This window comes from Thunnus albacares, chromosome 22 (genome assembly GCF_914725855.1).
Source record: "Thunnus albacares chromosome 22, fThuAlb1.1, whole genome shotgun sequence".
NCBI lineage: Eukaryota > Metazoa > Chordata > Actinopteri > Scombriformes > Scombridae > Thunnus > Thunnus albacares.
This window is the reverse complement of record NC_058127.1, coordinates 13,721,689-13,741,804: the sequence shown is the minus strand read 5'-3', so window position 1 is coordinate 13,741,804 and position 20,116 is coordinate 13,721,689. Positions and strand designations below refer to the sequence as shown.

General features: G+C 40.4%; 1 protein-coding gene and 1 long non-coding RNA gene across 3 annotated transcripts in view; one reads left to right on the top strand and one right to left on the bottom strand.

Moving 5' to 3' along the window:
* The window catches only part of LOC122973373, a 121,713-nt gene that overhangs the window by 74,692 nt on the left and 26,905 nt on the right, over window positions 1-20,116 (top strand). Inside the window, exon 1 of one of the 2 annotated variants that reach the window (XM_044340824.1) lies at window positions 477-791. The exons of the other annotated variant lie outside the window; for it this stretch is intronic. The gene's annotated coding sequence lies outside the window, so the exon portion shown is untranslated. Of the gene's footprint in view, window positions 1-476; window positions 792-20,116 lie in introns of those variants that run through there. 2 annotated transcript variants of the gene reach the window in all.
* LOC122973374 lies at window positions 15,317-19,326 on the bottom strand. The gene is made up of 3 exons (XR_006400003.1): window positions 19,285-19,326; window positions 17,845-18,037; window positions 15,317-17,704 (listed from the first exon to the last, which is right to left on the bottom strand). It is a non-coding gene; the product is annotated as an uncharacterized LOC122973374 (long non-coding RNA).

The window sequence follows — 20,116 nt, the reverse complement described above, 5'->3', positions numbered from 1 at the left end:
TGCACGGCACCAAATTGCTGACAGACAAAGTTGGTGGTGATGATACAGTATGTCAATGTTGTGCTTACAGCTTGTCCCACCAATCTTGGGCTCCCAAGTGGCCAAAAATCAATTACTACAGGTTAAAGAAAAATGCAAGAACAATACATCACACCCAGGTTCAGTCTGAAATCGCTTTCACTTAGAGATTAACTTTTGTGGACTTAAAAATGAATTCACACCATTAACCAATTGCAAACCCTCTTAATCTTGTAGATGTTTAAGGGAACAGAGAGGATTGGAAGGTTAAAAATGAACGTTGCTATCATGTTAGCTGTGTTGCAGTATCCAATTTTATGTAACTTGACGGACAGTTAGCGACTGACCACCTGATGCAGGGATCAGTTCTGCTGGGCCACTCTCTGGCACTAAAATGTTTTCATCTGTAGCTATCACAAAGCTATACTAATTAAATCATCCCAGAAAACAAAAAAAAACCTTTGTGCCTTAATTGATCACTTGTCCAAAAATACTCAGGCTTATCCCAAATTGTAAATATTCTCTTGGCTCTTTTTTGTCTCATAGACACAATGCCAGTAGTACTGAGTAGGATTTGATAATCTCCTCTAATGACCCACACCTGTGTTCCATTCAGCACAGCTGCTGCTCATCAGCAATCATCTTAACAGCCTGCAAAAAGAGTAGGAGGACAGACAAAGGTGAGCATCTGTGAAGCCAGGGCAGCTCCGACTTGCATACCTCTTTTGTTTTTCTGCAGAATTGTCCCCGGAGGACGTATAAAGACCACCAAGGTGACTGCACTGCCAGCACATCTCCTCTAATTCACAGACGTTGAGTTTTGGCCCCGGTACTCTCACTCTCTCTCTCTCTCTCTATCTCTCTCTCTCTCTCGCTCTCGCTCTGATGCACAAGACCTCCAAGGCATCCGAAGTTTTTCTCATGTTTCTTAAACTTGGTTATCCACTTTTGTCTGTATATAGTCATTAAACTCACACCAGCAAGGCATATTGTTGCACTAAGCCTAAGTCTTGATGCATGTTTTACCCTGTCCATGCCACAATGAGATAAAAAAGTATCGATTGTGCTCCCCCATTTTGGAGAAAACATAGATTAATGACCTCTCCTGCAGTTGCTCTACAGACCAAAATAATTCCACCTAAAGTGACTGTAATAGAAGATGCTAACGTTTGACCTGAACTTCACACAAGATGGATGAACTTTAGAAACGACTGACAAGCTCTACAAAATCTTGATTATGGTGTCACATCTCACTCTCCGTAAGCATTTTTTTTTCCTGAAACCTTGTCTTGCTGTCGATAAAGGCTTCATTATACAGATTTTCCTGTGATAAGAGGAAGCAGATTTGACAATATCAAATAATGACTCATGGACTGTATTGGGACAAATCTTATGCTGTCTCCCAATTCCATACTACAAACTAATAGTATACAAAATGTACTAAATATTAGCTGTGATAGTACCTGTTTTTGTAATTTATTCTAACTTTGTTAAGCTGTGCACATCTTCTTGTCCCCTCTGTCTTATACAGTACAGCAGGACAGTGGTATCCATCACAACGTACAATCAAAAATAAAGCATATTTTGTATGCATACTTACTCTTTTGAGTATACTTAATTTTGTGAATGTGAATACAAAGTAATACAGTATGCTAAATGTAAAACCTGCCTAGAATTGGTGTGAAATATTGTATTGGAACACAGCTTTACTGCATTGCTCAGTCATCATTTCAATAATTATGATGGAATTAATAATAATTAATAATCTTTGTAGTGTAAAACTCATACATTATTCTGCACAATGAAGTTTAAACATCCAACTGAAGTAACAATAAGCAAAAAAAAAATTGAATGGTGGGGCACTTTAAGTTGTGGTAGCCATACATAAAAGACCATATACATAATCCGTTGCACTGATCTGATGCTACAAGTGCTACCTTCTATGTTTTACCATTTTTGATTTGCAAACTTTACTTATTTCACACCAAAATATGTTTAAGCTTATGTGAAGCATGATACTCCTTTCCCTGTATCTGTTGGCAAAAAGCTCATAAACAGGACTTGTATATGACTGATAATGAGGTGGTTATGTAAAATGACTGCAGATATTTATGCCTGTTATTGTTTCCTTTCATGTTCATGCTGTATGTGAGTGCCTGACAAAATGTGCTCTTAGTGTAACCTGAATTCAAGGCACACAAACAATGTGTCATGTTCAATTTACAATCCACACCTAACAAGACAAATGGAGACAATGATGCATGCTGCACAACGGGAGCAACATGACCCTCCCACCGGTTTCTTCTTAATGGCTACTTCCTGAATCACAAACAGTCCACTGAAACAGATATTCAAACTTCAGAGTGGTTTGTGGAACAGCTTGTAAAAGAAATGCTCATTGAACCAAACCACAATATACAGTCAAGCCTCTAAGTATTTGGACATTGACACATTTTCTATTGATTTCGCTTTGTATTCAAGAACAATTGGGTTTAAAATGAAACAATGACTGAGGCTAAAGTGCTGACTTTCAGCAGTTCAGATTAATAGTTCAGTTCAGTGCAGGAATTGTCACCCTTTATAGCCATGCCCGCAGTGTGGCTCTAGGGATGGCAGTGTCGGTCGGTTCACCACTTGGGTCCAGACTGAATCTATTGATGGATTGCCATGAAATTTTGTACAGACATTCATGGCCCCCAGAGGATGAACCCTACTGACTTTACTCCCCTGACCTTTCCTCTAGCACCATTTCAAATCCATGTACTGGAGTTCTTAAGAACAGCATTGTAGTAGTTTGTGTGTTGAAAAAAGACAGTATGTCTTTCCCAACTGACTGCCTTCAAAGCATTCTTAAAAGTGGTAACAGCCACACATCACCCCTTTCATTTCTTCACTCTGAGGTAAAGGTTGCCTCAGAGTGTTATGCCCAGCGAGAGGCATCAGAGGTTAATGCGCTTGCATAAATCATCCCTCATCGACCGAGCTGCTCGCAGATTCATTTGAAATTGTGGCGTGTCCATATTGTATGAGGCTGGCACAGACAAAAACATGTCATACTCAATCCTGTTTCATTGACGGACTTTTCTGGACCGTAGGAGAGGCTCTTGTCAAGATTATTTCCAATCATGGCAGAACATTTATTATCAGCGACCTCTTATCTCTCCCTCCCTGTCAGATAATGACAGTGCTAGAGAAACAACGGGTGACCTTCATCTAAACCCTTCACTGGGGAGAGTCTGACAACTGTTGTGAATGCATTCGTGACATTTCACGGTAATGTCACTCCTGATGGTCATTGGTTGTAATGCAGACAAAAATCACAGTGTTTATGGTAAACATAGTGTTTCTACTTTTCTGGTTAACTAATCCCATATTTTAAGCTGAGCAGATTCCCATTATTTTTCTCCCGGAGACTGAACTCTGCCATGCATTCATTTAATTCCCCTATGTATGAAATAATATCCTGCCTTGTGCAGCTGAGCCATTAAGGCTAGTTTCGCTGTGGCATGATAAGTGGATGTATAAGGAACAATGATTAAATGATCTCAGAAGCCTTCCTCCCACTCTCTCATTAAGGGTTTCCTGTCCTCCTCTCCAATACAATCACACCGAGGACCTTTTGACTAGAACATTAGATTGGGATTTCCTATTGACTGTTTTGAAACCAAGAGTGAAAAAAAACAAAGACAGCGATTTCTTCTAAGAACAGCAAGTTGCTGAAGAACTGACAAGGATTTAGCAAATAAAAACGGTCCTACTGAAACCTTATTTTGTTCTCAGCTTGATTTTCTTGTATTTTTTCAACCAACCTGGGTCTTATTCTCAAATATTTTTCCCTTATGACTATAATTCATCAATCTTTTATAGACATATGGGAAACACAGACCCCAGCAAGAATAATGTTGACTGGCTTACCAAAAAATGTGGAAATCCCCTGTGGCTATTGTAGGTAATTGCATATGTCACATTCATGCTATATCGTAGTTACCACAGTGGCCTTGTAAATAATGTCCATGTCAACCTCCAAGTTGTAAATACAACTGAAAAACTTGTATTTTTCTGAAAGCTCCAATATATCTGGCTTGACATTCAAGGTAACTAAACCCAAATTTAATGGCTATAGAACTATATTGTCAATGCACAGTATTTTTAACTAATTTTAAGACTAACTCTGCAATTATCCAACCGTATTAAGTATAAAGTCCAATAACGTCAATGCTTGCAAGTCATATACATGGGAATTTTTCCATCTCGATTGTCATAATTTAACCGGCTGACTTACTTGCCATATATGAATGGGGACCCAAAATATTTCCCAGAAATTGTAAAAACAAAAGTCATTATAAACCTTTCAGTAGTACCTTTTCTAATCCCCTTCAAAGTACTCTCCTTTAGATGCAATACCCTTCGTTTCTCCCATTCCTGGAAACATTTCCTGTAGTCATCTTTTGTCACTGTGTCCTTAGCCTCTTGCAATTCTTCCTGGATTTCTTCCACGGAAGCAAATTTGCCTTTCAGTCCCAATTGTAGTTTCACCAAGCTGTAGGCATACCTGGCTGCAAATCTGATAACTACACCCTACTTCTGTACAATCAGTGGCTTCCAAGAATATTTGGGTCTCCCCTTGCAGATGCATATTCGCCGGCACTTTAGTGTTAGGATGTAGCTAACCTTTGATTTAGCTCTTGCTAAAGAAGTAGTAGCAAACACAAGAAGATGGTTATTTTTGAATGAGAAAAGAGAAAAAGACAAGGTATAGACTATGCAGTTTTCATCTCAGTATAAAAGGAACTCCAGTGATCAGTTATGGTTAAAATGGAGGTGGTGGCAAAAATGCTAACACGACCAACAGTTAAAATTATAGCCAAACCAATACTGTGTTTTTGAGGCTAATGCTGACATCAATATATGAGACTTAAAAAACCTGAAAGTGATATATTGGCTGCTATTATTTTTTAAAAAACACAAAAATCTTTGTTTCAACATATGTACTGGTCAGCCTGCAGTCATAATGGATTCTCCTTTTTATATAATATCCTTTTTATATCTCAAGAAAAGTTCTCAGAGGGCTTCAGGTTTTAGATTTTATATGAACAAACTAGTATAGCAAGTATTATAGTGCTGCTGGCGCTAATGATGGGATATAGTTGCCAACTTAAGCTCCATATGTCCCTCTGCTTCCTTGCAGATTTATTAACTGTCACAATTAAAATGTTCAGTCTTACAAGGCTAAAGGTAAAGCAAAGCAAAGCAAACTGCAGGATGAGAATCGTCTCTAAGAGATGCTGATTCAGTCCTCCAGGACTAAAAAAATTCACACAGGCGCTTTGTAACTCCCATTGATTTTTAAAGGGCCGTTTATTCCACTGACTCTGAGAATGATTTACCTTATCTCCTCAATTAGCAAATGAGAGTGAAATCTGCTGCGTTTTCCTCGTCACCCATCCTTTCCTGACATGGGAAAGGCCATTGTGGGTTTTTTTTTTCCTCCAGTTTCATTAATTTTGTTTTTAATCACTTTCGATTAGATTTTTGCCTATTAGCTCGGGTCGAGTTTCAGAGGTTCAGCAGAGTAGATTTTCCCCTCAATGGGATGCTCATACATCAGTGTCAGACCGGCAGCCATTTTATCTCTGGCCTCTGAATGAAAAATAAATAATGAGTTGTCTGTTGAGACCTACCCTGACTGAGCGGGAGAAATGTACCCATCAATAGGTCTTCTTCCACAACCAGCCAATAAACTCCCTGTGGAGAGTTTCTGCAGCTCTTCTCCAAAACTTTTCTTTTGCCAGATAACATCCTGTCACACTACAGTTCTTCATTCACAAGCAATGTCACTCCACAGTTTTTTGTTCAAATTTTTGAGGCTTGTCAACGATGTCCACTGTGTAGAAAATAACATTTTCATTACAGATGACTTTCTGTGGTTTCAACCTACAGCAAAGTAGCATCTTGTATCACGCTTGTGAATGCATCTTGTGGTTGTAATGAAAACTTAATCTACCTGAACTGCTTTCCTTTATCCAATTACCACAGTAGTTAAATGCACCATTTTTACTGTTCCATCACAAACATTTTTAAGGTTTTGGTTTGCAGTGTTGCTGAAGGACACACATTATTATGGATTTGGGGGAATGTTTCAAAGCATGTCAGTTTGATTTCCACTTTCAAGAGGTTACTCAAAGGAATTCAATTAATGGAGTGTAGCATTTATTCAGTCTGAAGACAGACTGGCATCAGCTTTTCATTAATGCTTCACAATCACTGGCTCATTCGGCTATCAGCTGACTAGCACTAGCTAATCATATTCACGCAAGTGTAGAGTGCAGCTATAGGCCTTTTTAACTGCAGATATTTTGAATTGTCGTCGTAGGAAAAGCACCAGTGTTACTGATAATATTAACAATGGCTCTGTTCTATTCAAGTGTCCTGAAATCAAAGCAGCTAAATGAAATTCAGCTATCAATTTTAATATTTACACCTGTGCTTTTCCTACAGTGACACGTCGACACGTCCTTGAAAAACACCAGTCCAACCTCCTCTCTATATCCTATATTTTTTTGGTATTGTTAATTTAACTAAGATTTAATGTCCATATATTTGTTAAGTGGGGATGACTTTTCAAGGTGGGATCCTCGTTGCTGCTCAGATTCTTTGAGCGTTCCCTCAAAGAACAGAGCCTTTTACTGCCAAAGTCTCCAACTGAACCCAGCTAAAGTACAACCCTGTTAATGTGCGGCTGCAATTGACAGAGTATCACCTTTCCAGTTTTTGGTGTTTTGCCCTGCTCCGTTCATTCCACAGTTTATAAATACATATGGCCAGTGTTGTCCCCAGAGTGGCTGGAGGGCCAAAAATGCAGTAAAAAAACTGCCAAAAATTCAATAAAACAGTACCCAGAGTTCCTGGCCATAGCCTTACTTAAGCAAAAACATTTACTCTGTTGTGACTTTTGAACTCGCTGCTTGGTCCTCAACCTGCAAAAGTCAAACCCTTACGATATCTCACCTAATTTAGTGTGAAGGTGAGAACTGTTTACCCAAATACCAGCCGTTCCATTTTTTTTTTGCTTGTGTTACGGTGGCCCTCTCACATGTAACTGCATATCAGTGTTGGCATGATGCGAGCTGACGGCTGGAGAAAATGTGAGAGAGAGTCGAGAAAGCAGGTGTGAGGATGCTGTAGGAGGACAGGGACGTCAACATGTGGTTGTTGACACAGAGGAGACAGGCATTTTTTGGATTATTCCCCTTGTATGTCTCATTTTTTTAGCCTTGGCAGAGTCCATTGGACATCTATATCGACTAAAATCAACTTGCTGACCAGTGTTGCAATTTTTCTTTTTCATAAACTTGAACAAGACTTTAAGATTCTTTCTTTCAAGGATCACTTTTCTTTTTTCCAAAACAGTGAAGACATGCCAGAACACTCCTAAAACACATTGAAATAATAATGCAATAGTCACAGGGATGTTTTTGTGAAATATTCATGGCTTTCAGTGGCTCCCATGGCTCTTTGCTGTGCCTGACTGGTTGAGAAATATCTGGAATTATGCTATGCTAGGGTGAGGTTAGACATCTCTGACTTGTCAGGAAGGATAACCGGACCAGTTCACTAATGAGCAGCTGGGCTCGACCAGCTACAACTGTCTCCTCCACCAGCTGACTGGATGTCTTAACTCGCCTGCAGTCTGGGCTCTTATTATGCTCAGGTATTTATAAGAATAGCCCGGCAATCACAAAGACACGTCAAGCTCAGGCTCTGGAGAACATTGGATACCTTATTAGTGCTGTAAAAGTCAGCCAAGCAGAATTCAACAAGAAATCGAAGGTGGCAAAGTTGGATAAGAATTACAAAGCATGTAACTGTCCGTCAACCTCCTCTTATATTTTTATGTGTGCGACCAGAAATGGCTTTATTAGTTGTTGTTAGAGCTGCCAGCAGAAAATTGACTTTTAAGCACTCTCATAGATATCTATTGGCTTTTGTGTTTGGGTTCAAAAGAGGTTTAGAATTGATTATGCTAATATTATGAGTCATAGCAGGATTCATGCTTCATTGGTCCATCTGTGTTGTGACTGCCTTTCCTTTGGGAGGAATTTACCTGCATGCCTTCTATCTGTCTGACCTGTCAGTATCGATCTTGTCTGCGCGCTGCTCTGAGGGACATTTATTGCAAATGCATGATTTCACATTTTCAATGCTTATTCACAGAGGATAGGGGGAAAAAAACAAAAGGACTGAAACAAAAATAGCATGAAAATATAAGTTTTTTTTATTTATTTATTGAGCTATTCTAGCAGCATGGCTCCAGGAATGGACAGTGTTGGTGTGTCTGTTGGTGCTGTCTCCACCGCTTTGGTGATTCAGTCTGATTCAGTCCAGACTGAAATATCTCAACAGCTATTGAATGGATTGCCATTCAGTTTTTTGGGTTGTTTTTTTTTTTTTTACAGACATTCATGTTCTCCAGAGAATGAAACCTACTGTCTTTCGTGATGCCCCTAGCAGGTCAAAACTTTCACTTCTACTGGAAGGATTGTAACAAAAGTCTGTACAGATATTCATGGTTCCCAGATAATGTATCCAAATTACTTTCATGATCCCCTGACTTTTCCTTTGGCGTCACCAGGAGGTTGACATTTAGTTTTGAGTGAAATCTCAACGACTGCCATGAAATTTTGAGAGTACCCTTCCAAGAAAAAAACAAGAAGATCAGTTGTTTATTATATTTGTGTGACAGATGCTTACTAGCTGCTATAGTAATTATGACAGGAGCAAAGGTGGATATCAGATGACGTTAATATATAGCGACAGAGTCGGGAGGAGATCAGGGTGGATGGATGGGTCAGCAAAACATTGGACGAGTCTATGCTGTTTTCTTAAAAAAAAAATATGAACACAATCGTCCCCTAAGCTTACCCACAAGGTTGTTATTGTAACCATGACGACAAAGGTCTCCTAACCTTGAGGAAGTAGTCATTTTAATCCAAACCATGACCTTTCTTTCAACCTAACTGAGTTGTTTTTGTGTCTAAACCTAACCAGACATTCACCGTCACATTGTAAAACATGTTTATTTTTTGTCAGATTTGGATTTGGAAGGCATAAACAAATGAAGACATAAAATGCTTCTATTTGTAAGTCTGGAGTGCATGGACCAACAACCTATTTTGTCATTTAATTTGAAGGATTTTTGTACAGATTTAATTGTAATAATCTGGGTGATGTTGACATTAGCATTCAGCTCAAATGTAACAGACAAAAGCTGTTTCCCAATTCCATACTACATACTAACTGTATAGAGTATATATGATATACTAATCTCTACTGCAGTTAGTATACAATAAATCAACATGCTTGAGAGTCTACAGCTTCTGTGAGGCTGCACTATAAACACAGTAAAAGATATCTTAGGAATGTCTTGGATACATTTAAGGCACTATTCACACACCATTTTCAAACACATATATACACACAAATAGGTAGCAGATTTGTCCGCCCCACTGGGCTGCCACCACCAATGTCATCACTCATGTCTGTATGTTCCAAGTTGCCGCCGAGTAGATATGTGGGAGTGAGTCATGGCTGCTGTCATGCGCCGTCCTTTTTGCCCCCCCCCCCCCCCCCCAATGTCTGGCAGGGATGACTAAGACCATTCAACTCGGTAGATGTCACAGAGTGTATGAGGCACACACACACATACACACACACACACACATACACACATAAGAGCTACAAGGAAAGCCCCATGACATCAAGCAGGGTAAGCTCTTGGCTCTTGACAGCAGAATATAAATAACACCATTATTTAATTTCATATTTCTATTTTTAGATTTCACCCCTAAATTTACTGAGCATAATTGCTATATTAGAGGAAGGGAAATTGGAATATGGAAAAAGGTGGATGCAATAAATTCCTAAGATGAAAGATTATTAAAAATGCATTTAACTCAATCCAACCATCAGTCTGCTGCTTCTTGATAACATAATATTAATAGGGTGATCATGAACCCATATGAAGGAGTTGTTATCTGTTCCATTCACTGAGGTCATTGTCTCTGGCGTGTATGAGCGAGAAAAGTAGCATCATGTTTGTAACAGGGTCGGTCGGAAAATTCTAATTGTGCTTCAACAAGATTGATTCAATCTGCCCTTTAGTTCGTGACATAACATTTAAATGGAACATTTAACTCCCCCTCTTCATGCTCTCTCATCTGAGCACTTATGCACGCACACACGCACACACAAACACACAGTCATACTCACACATGCACAACCCATCCACACAAACCCCAAGAGCAGCAGCTGGAACTTGTTAATTGCGAGCGCTAAATTCAAACGCTATCGTTATCTTGGTTGGCAGAGGCATAAATATTAATATATCATAAAGAGCCATAAAAAAAAAAAGCTCGCCTAGCCTCATTTGGATCCATATATATGCAGCTGTTAGTGTCTGTCGGGGAGAAAGGGGCCATCATTTATTGAAGGTGGGGGGGGGGGGGGCTGCCACAAAGGAACCCCAGCGAGAAGACAGGAAATGACTTGCTCTCCAAAAAGAAGACTGAAGGGAGGGAGTTGTGAAGGAGGAGGATGCTAGGAGAACGGAGCTAAAAGCGTCAACCAGGAGCCAGAAATCCAAATGTCTGATTCACACTGAAGTACAGGCCATCTGAAGAGCGGGAAAACATCTGCTCTTCAGAAAATCTAGGAGAAGTTTCGACCCAACTGATGCGCACACACCCTCCCTTGCTTCATCCTTTTCTCTGTCGAGAACACACACCTTCACACATACACAACACGCTTGACCTGTCCTTGGTACTCAGCTGTCCAGGGTGCACCAGACGGTAGAAGTGCTGTTGCACTGCACTGCTGTGCTTGCTGTTCCTCTCTCCGCCCCGGCTTGGTGCCTGCCCGCAACTGCTGAGAGCAGAGCGGAGATGGCAGGTGTTGACAGGGTTCCACCTGAAGGGATTTTATCACTCCCAAACGCTGCCGCTCCCCCAGCTGCTCGGCACGCTGCTTAATCAACACGGACGTCACAAAGTAAAGCAAAAAAGAGCTGTGGATGGTAAAACAATAGCTTGTGTGTGTATGTGTGCGTGAAAAAAGTGGAGAAAGAGGGTTTATTTGATGAGAGACAACATTGCCTCCATCCTAAAATAAACACAAATGTAATTAGCCATCAGTAGGCTCATTAGCTGGAACAGAGATTGTAAACAACATGTCGGGCAAATTCACAAACCAGTACATCACACTAAAACCACAAGATAAGATGAAGAGTTATCTTAAATCCTGAAAAAAAAAAAAAAAGAAGTGAATTAACGAACATCCTAATACTCACTCATCGCTGCATTAGAGTAGTGTTTGCAACAAAACTAATTAGCCTATAGCAGCAGCCACTTGCTAAGTTAATTGGCGGCGGGTGAGTGGGAGGCCTGGATTATTTTAGGCGGTGTATTTCAAGACAGCAGCCTGCTTCTTTGACATGTGAATAGGCTGTGGGAAATGGAGACAAATTATTGCAGCATTATTGATTGACTGACCAAATGAGATGGAAAGGCAGATGGAGAGAAAAAGGAGAGTGGGAAGGAGGAAGACACAGATATAAAAAAAAAACACAGCAAAGAAAGAGAGGATGAGGAAGAAGAAGGGAAGGGGGGTGGTGGCACAGGTAGACAGAGAGAATGACTTTAGCTTGATTTATCATTGTCTATTTTTCTTCCCTCAAACTACTCTAAAGAAATACTTAAACTTTTTCCATCTTCAGAATGTCACATTTGCTGAATCAGTGTTTACATCTTCCATAATTTTGTCACCTTAGATCTGTTATTCAATCCGTGTACACAAAGAAGTAGTTGCACCATCAACATTAAGAACACAAGATTCAAACCTGCTATTACTCTCAAATTTATCAGGGACAAACTAGGTAACAACAACATTTTATTGGCTCTTGTTGGACTACAAAACCACTTTCCACTTGCACTTGTAGTGTTACTTCAACCACTGAAAGTCCCAGTTAGCACTGGCTAAAGATGACAAGCCTGCTTATGTTGCCTGAATGTTTTTTACATTGCTTTTGTAGATAATAACGCATGTGAGGAAATAAAATGTTCATTAAGAACTTCACTAAGCTCAGATTCTAACAAATTTGTTAGCATCTAAGCTTAGTGAATCCAGGTATTTTGTTAACTGTGAACCGGATCCAACCGGAACCAGCTATTGAATTAAATCAGCATAATGACTCATAAATTTCACTTACGCAGGGAAATCTATCTTGAGTTTGCTAACATCAATTATTTAGCTAACATCAGTTACCATAAATGGTGGAGTTTCCGTGCTCCGCCTGGGGAAATCACAGACTCTAAACCACATCTGTGATGTTTTCTCTTGCTGTTACTTGAATGTTGCTGTTTAACTGAGCTACATTAATGTTACCTAGTTAATGGTGAGCTAACTGTAGCTTCATCTAGCTCAGTAAGAGCGTGACCCACCGCACGGAGTGTGTTGTAAAGCTCGCCCCTATGCTGATTGTTATTCCCTGAAGCCCAAGTTAACATTCATTCACATTCAACTTTGTCTGACCAACACTCAAAAGCCCAAAGATGTTGAGTTTATAGTACTACTGTATCATGGAAAACTGGGGCAACTAGCAAATATTCACTTTTTCACATTTAAGAAGCTGCTACCAGTGAATCTTTTGGCATTTTTACTCAAAAAATGACTTTGAAATTGTTTATATAATAGTTGCCAATTAATTTTTTGTCAATCGACTAATCAAGTCTAGACTAGAGTACTACTATGTATAATGGGGGTCAATAGGGGCTCAGCAACAAACTTTTGCCCAGACCCTAGTCATGGTGATACCATGCAATATTTGGGTAAAATGGCTCAAACTCTCGATTATGATCAGACGAGAAACATACAATATGCAAATATTTAATCTATATGTCAAACTGTTCAACTATGCAAATTTACCAGTAACCTACTGGATCCAAAGTTACAGATTGCACTTCTTTAAAAAAAAAGAGTTGATGGCTTACTTGGATGAGGAGTATGTGCAGTAACCATGTGCTATTCTGTATGTAGAACAGCTACAATATGCCTGTTATACAGCATTTTATATGTCAAAGCAGCCTTTAATGTGTACAGCGCATTAGTCTAATTGATTTCTTTGGTGCACGGAGCAGTGTTGTTCCTCACAGTGAGACTTCCTTATCTTATTCCCCTGCTTCTCTTTCTCTTCACCATGGTGATTTATTTGTCCCTGGGTTAGAGGCGTCACTGCCTTCAGAGTCGTATACTCTCCCAATCAGTCACAGCGAGGTCCAAGGCTCTCAGCTGTCTGCCAAGCTTTCTCTTAAGAAAGGCCTTGCGAGGGTGTGTGTGTGCTTGTGTGCTTGTGTATAAATGAGAGCAACAGATAAAGGTAAAGTTTGATTACAATATGCAACTCTAAGGTATATACCACACGAGTGTGTTTGTTCGTTTATATGCTTGTGCGAACAGTAGTACAGACAGTAGAGCACCACTGTGACTTGCTTTATTATTGAAGCAGTTTTTCTCTCCTTCCCTGTGCAGGCAGCTTGTTACGACTAATGGGTTTATCTCATAGCACTGCTGCCAGAGAACCTACATCACGCAACCCAAATGCATGCTGGGACACGGACACAAGCAGCCTGCATGACAGTTAATTCCAAACACTGGCATAACGCACACAAACACTCACACATGATTCTTTTACCTCAGAAAAAAATGTATCAACATGGCATTTATCTCTTAATTAGGCTTTGGTGTGTGTGTGTGCATCCGTGTATGTGTGTGTGTGCGTGTGTGTGTGTGTGTATTTCAGCCCGCTTCCGCTGCCAGCCAGTCAAAAGGAATGAGCAATGAAAGAGGTGGCGAGGGATTTTCTAATTGACAAGCTGTCTAATTCATTCCGTCTTCATGTATATGCACACCACCGTCATCACCGACGCATACAGTGAATATGCAAAAACTAATTGCCCTAGACAGAACAGTGCTGGAATTTTGTTATAATATCTTTAGAAAGCCTAATGAGTGTGGCCCTGTCATTGCTTGGCTCCAGTCTCTTTTGTTCCCATTCTTATGTTCAGAGTAGCATTCAGAAATAATGACACACGCACACACACACACAGATAAATTGGAGCCAAATAATCTGGGTGCAGCGGAAGCACGGGGGCCATTCTGTTGAGAGGTGTTTTGAAGCGCAAGAAACAGAGAAAATAGGGCTAATTTAAATTGCCAGATGTGATTGAGTTCTATTGTGTGGTCTGGGTTGGCTAATGGGTGGCAGTCAAAGGAAAAGCAGGAGGAAGGATAAGAGTGAGGGAGGGAGGCGGAGAGAAAAAGGGAGAAAAGCCTTGATGTGCAAGGCTTATTAGGGCAGGGCTGCTGAATTGGACTTGATCACTGGGGATTCTTTGGCAAAGCCAATACATCAGCAGACGCTCTCGCTGAAATACTGCAATGTGACTTTCCTCCATATACAATACACAAACACACACAATCACTCACAGAATGACATATGTACTCTCATGAGGATATACCGTATATATATGCCCCCATGTGCAGTTACCACACACATTTAACACAGATAATCACACACATCCACTCAGTCAGAAGATTGCATGGTTTCCCCTTGAACTCGAGGCAGGGAGATTATCAACTCGGGGATACTAAGTGGATATGTGTGGGTGAGGGACCCAACTGGGCTCTAAATTAGCCCAGCAGAGCTCTGCACTTCATCTCTGCTTACTGAGCAGAGACAGAAAATGTACTACTTCCATTTGGCGCAATATGTCACACCAACTGGCATCCCATCATTTTTTTTTGTTTTTTTTTTGGTCTCAATCTGTTTACATCTGTATTTCTGATGAACCCATACCCTTCCAAGCTCTTTTCACACTGTTACCATTGACAAGAAAGGACGTGATGATTCCTTGCCTTGTTTGTAGAATTATTCTTAGTGTCAAGGTATGTGTAGTACTAGAGTGATGATTTTATGTCAAGGAACATTAGGGAGTGAGACACTGCCTCAAGTGAAGGAGTTCAAGTATCTCCAGGTCTTGTTCACATGTGAGGTTAAGGTGGAGCATGAGGTTGACAGGGCAGATTGGTTCGGCAGCAGCGGTAATGCGGGTGTTGAACCGGACCATTGTGGTGAATAATTTATCAGTCGGTCTACACTCCAACTCTCACCTATGGTCACGAGCTTTGGGTAGTGACAAAAGAATAAGATGGTGGATACAAGCGTCTGAATTAGTTTCCTCCGCAGGGTGCCTGGGCTCAAACTTAGAGATAAGGTGATCCAACATCCAGAGGGAGCTCGGAGTAGAGCCACTGCTCCATCACATCAAAAGGAGCCAGCTGAGGTGGTTTGGACATCTGATGAGAATGCCTCCTGGATGCCTCCCTTTGAAGATGTTCCAGGCATGTCCAACTTATAGGAAACCCACAACACGCTTCAGGGATCTCATCTAGCCTGGAAATGCCTTGGAGTCCCCCAGGAGGAACTGGAAGGTGCTGCTGTGGAGAGGGAATCCTGGGTTACCTTAGGCCGCATTCAGACCGACAGCAGCTCTGCGTGAAAAAACACAACCCTGCCATTCGTTGGAACAGAGGCAGTGCATTGACGTAGTGGGGGTGGCAACATAGAGTGCTCAGCAAAACAATGTAGTGTCGTCCGGCAAAAAAGTTTTACCTGGTTCAAATTTTGCTGAAACGCAGCATGACCTCATCCAGCAAGGCTCTATATTGGCCAGTCACATATATGTATTTCTGGTGACCTTTGTCATGTGAACGCCATGTTTCTGCTGTTTATCTTGTGATGTGACAAAAGATAAAAGTCGTGATAACATTCCAGAGTTGAGCATTACAAACCGCTGTGTGTTGTTTTGCTGTCTGATAAACCTTTAAACGCATCAATCTGTAGCTCCAACTCAAATTGCATTTGCTGGGCTGTTTTGGTCTGAATGCAGCCACCACAACCCAGTCCCGGATAAGTGGTGGAAAATGGATGGATGAATTAAACTCAGCATTAGAGCTACTTGGACCACCTACTGTACTTACAGGGCTTATGGTGGGGGGGATACTTGAAAAGAACTACTTTGTACAATGTGTTGTCCAACCATGTTGGAAGGCAAACTGTATTTAAGCATTCCATATAGCTACACTTGAAAGCAGGGTTAAAAGCCAGTCATCAGAGAGAGAGAGAGAGCGAACAACTGTTCTGACGGTGATGTTTAAACATCCATTAGCTGCATCAACTTGATGACTGTAATGAATCAATCAGCCATTAGCTGACAGTGGCGCTTCAAACATGAATCCAAACAGCCTGCCGCTAAATGAGAGACACAGGGAGCTGAGAAGACAGCGTGTTGTTGATGAGCAGGACAGAAGGAGAAAATCTCTCCCTCGTTCTGATTCTCTCTCACTCCCTCCCTCTCCCTTTTATGTGTCCAACAAAGCATCCTTTAATCCCTTTGACTTTGAACACAAGCCCCTAATGGCTCCCAGGGGTTCGTTACAGCAGCCATCTTTACAAATTTCTTCTATCCGGAAAGAAAAGTTATATAATTTTAATAAGAATCCTGTTGCTGGGATATCGCACGTGCGGTGATGGAAGAATGATGAAAAGCTGCATTGTGGGGAAAAAATTACGAGTGACGTCCAGTGTGTAAGCTAGTTATTTTAAGTTTAAGAAAATGTTTCATATAAGCCTTGATAAGTGTTAAAGGGTTAGCCATGCTCAGATTGTAATAAGGAATTCTGTTAATGATCACTATACTATTCAGTTCATCCTCTAGAAGCTGTGTTTCATTATTTAACCCTTATCAGCCTTTTTTGAAGCAAAGTGATTGTGAGATTTCTGATATGAACAACAGTCAACAACAGTTTCTTAAAGCCACGACCACAATCTTTTCCCAGTACTGTTTTTATCAATGATGACAGCTTTTTACTAACCTTGACCAAGCAGTTAGTAGTTCAGCCTGGACTTAATCATAGAGGTGGCAGTTCAGAAAACGCTCACATGGATCTTTTTGGATGACAGTGACAAATGACCTGTTTTGACATTTAGGTTGGTGGATGTTTTTAACACCGGATTTTGTCATTGTCACTTTCATACAACTGCATACAGTACCAGTGAAATCCCACATGGTACATCATGTTGCCAACTTTATTAATACTGCTTATTATATTCATGAATTCTAGGACTAATGGCAACGCCAAATGTGTTTCTCTTTTCATTACTCTAATTTATGCCATTTCACAACAGTTTACATCTCAGCATTGCTTTCAAAGAAACAATCTACCCTTAAACAGAATTTACATCATGTTTTTCCAGTGATTTTGGACAGTAAAATCAATATCTGCAGAGACAAGTCTATCTCTAACCTAGAAACTAGCACATCAACTTTTGAATGGATGACTTCATCTACAGCTGGTCGCCTGACATGAAATTTGTGACTAGCACAGTTTTTGTTTGAGAAATTCCATCCAAGTTAGTTTTATTTGAATGCTGGTCTTCCAGCTGTGAACTACGTCTCAATTCCAGTAAAATCACAGTGGGCGCTGTCATATTGTCCTGGGAGTTACTTATTGTCAGTGGAGCAGATCAAGGATTTGTCACTTGATGACATCATCATTCCAGTCTGTTTCTTTGCTGTAAGACATTGGAAAAGAAAAACTAAGCTGTGATCTATTAATAAGTACAGCCATATGTTTGAATCCAAAATCATTTTGTATGAGTTGTCACTTTTTTCAAACGGTAAACATTGCATACATCCATATATACATGCACACCTCCGTTTCAACAACACCCTCATCCTGCCTGAGATTTCAGTCCCTTGGTACAGCCGCCACACTACAGGGTGCTGCCCCTGACATGTGCCAATCTGACTTGTTTACACTTGTTAATTGCTTAAAGGCACTTCCTCTTGACGCTGTGAACCCATCATGGCAACAGGAGACTATGATTAGAAGGTCCTTGTTTGTGCTGCTGGAGAAAACACAGTTCAGAGAGAGAACAAGGCACTGCAGAGCTCACTAATTATGCCTGTTTGTGAATTCAAGCAATGGACGTCTGCCCCTTAACCACAGGCATGCATGTGAGATACATGCATGGACTGCTGGGATGGTCATGCATTTCTGTCATGCCAAATAAGGCTGAAAAAAATGATGAATAATAATCCTAGTCTTCTTCTACATTGTCATGCCAGTGACAATATTCATTTCATCATGCTTTCTAAAATAATTATTTAGTGAGAATCTGATTTAAAAATCTAGTGAACAGAACAATGCATTTTGGGAAAAATCCATCACTTGGTGCTGGCCTAGCTTGTTAGCATTCCTGTTTGCCAGCATCCTCTGGGGAAATGCTTCCACTGTTAGCCTTGAGGCCAAGCTGCCATCACAAATATAGTCTGAGAAGGCCCCTGGGCTTAGTTAAACTCACATTATTTCCCCCAAATGATGCTCAGACAATATTAAATGTCATTCACAACCCAGAGGGGAAAGGTAATGGTGTGTAGTAGCTTAAATATTTCAAATGATTAATAAAAAGCTATTGGCATAAGCGCAGTAGTGTTTGTTTCTCTGTGCTCATGCCATCAACCTCCTGCACTGTGTGTAGCATCATCAGTTTGGGTAAAATGTAATAATGTATAATGGATGCAAAAAGAGGGAATTGGCCATTTAGAAACCGGGATAATCATGTGGCGACGTTAATGAAGGTCAACTCAGTTATTTTTTCTGGCTGTAATATTTCACTGTACTGACTGTTATTGAATGTCTGACGAGCTCAGTTTCAATTCAGCTAATTCAGAGACAAATTGCTGCCCAGTAGTTGTAATTACTTCTTAAACTGTTTTCCAGTCAACTTAATGTTCTCCAATCATGCAACACACAGCACATTGTTGTGGCTAATAGCGCAATGCCTCATTGACTGTTTGCTAATCTTCTCATATGAAGTCATTGGCCAAGCAATTTGTTCAATTGGAGGAATTAAGTCAGATATTAAGCTCTGTAAATGTGTGGGAGCTTGATTTCTCAGGGTTCCAACTGGGCTTTTCCACAGTTTTAATTAGCATCTAGGGCTAATCATGCTAGTGGCTAAAAGCTAAATTATCCCAAGAATGTGAAACAATGTGAAACTGTGTGAAACTTAACGCTGAATGAATTTTCATCATTTATATAAAACCATGGACTGTATATAAATATGGACGACACGTCTCCACTTCCTACCGCTATGGAAAAGTGAAGTCAAAATATCTCCTTTCCGGGAGCTGCCATCTTGCTTGTGTGACGTCATTTGGAGCCATAGTCTGCGCAGTAGAGTCGGGCAGCGGGATAACGACCTGCCGAACGGCTGAGGGGGTGTGTTCCGTGGGCCTGACAGAGGTTTGAGAGTGGTTGTCACAGCTGTCAATCATGATGTCAGACCCCCTTTCTATATTGTCAAATAACTAATTAAAAACAAACTTATAAGAAAAATGAGCACTTGGACAAACATCAGCATGATAAGAACTACCTGAAATGACAGAAACCATCTTTGGGAAAAATGTATTTGACGTGTACTTTGATTTTTTTAGTTTGGCTCATGTCCCATCCACTAACATGGAGGGGGCGGGACTTGTGACCTATACTGCAGCCAGCCACCAGGGGGCAATCAAGATGTTTTGGCTTCACTTCTGGGGAGCTGTCATGACGTCCATCTTTATATACAGTCTCTGTATAAAACCAATAAAATGGATGTCAGGAGAAACATGAATAAAATAGTAGAGAATGGCACACATTTATGTTGACCTTGTATAGGTATAAACAGGATTAAAATGTTTGCTAAGTCATCATACAAAAAGCAGCTTTCTCACGGGTCCAACTGCACCTTTACATTGCAGTGTTAGCATGCTAAGCCATTCATGCAAGCGGCTAAAAGCTAAATTAGCCCAAGAATGTGAATCTTAATGATAAGAAAAACATATTTTTCGTGCCTTGAGATGACTTCTGTTGTGATATGGCGCTATATAAATAAATTGATTGATTGATATTTCTGACAAGTCCTTTTACTGTCTAATCA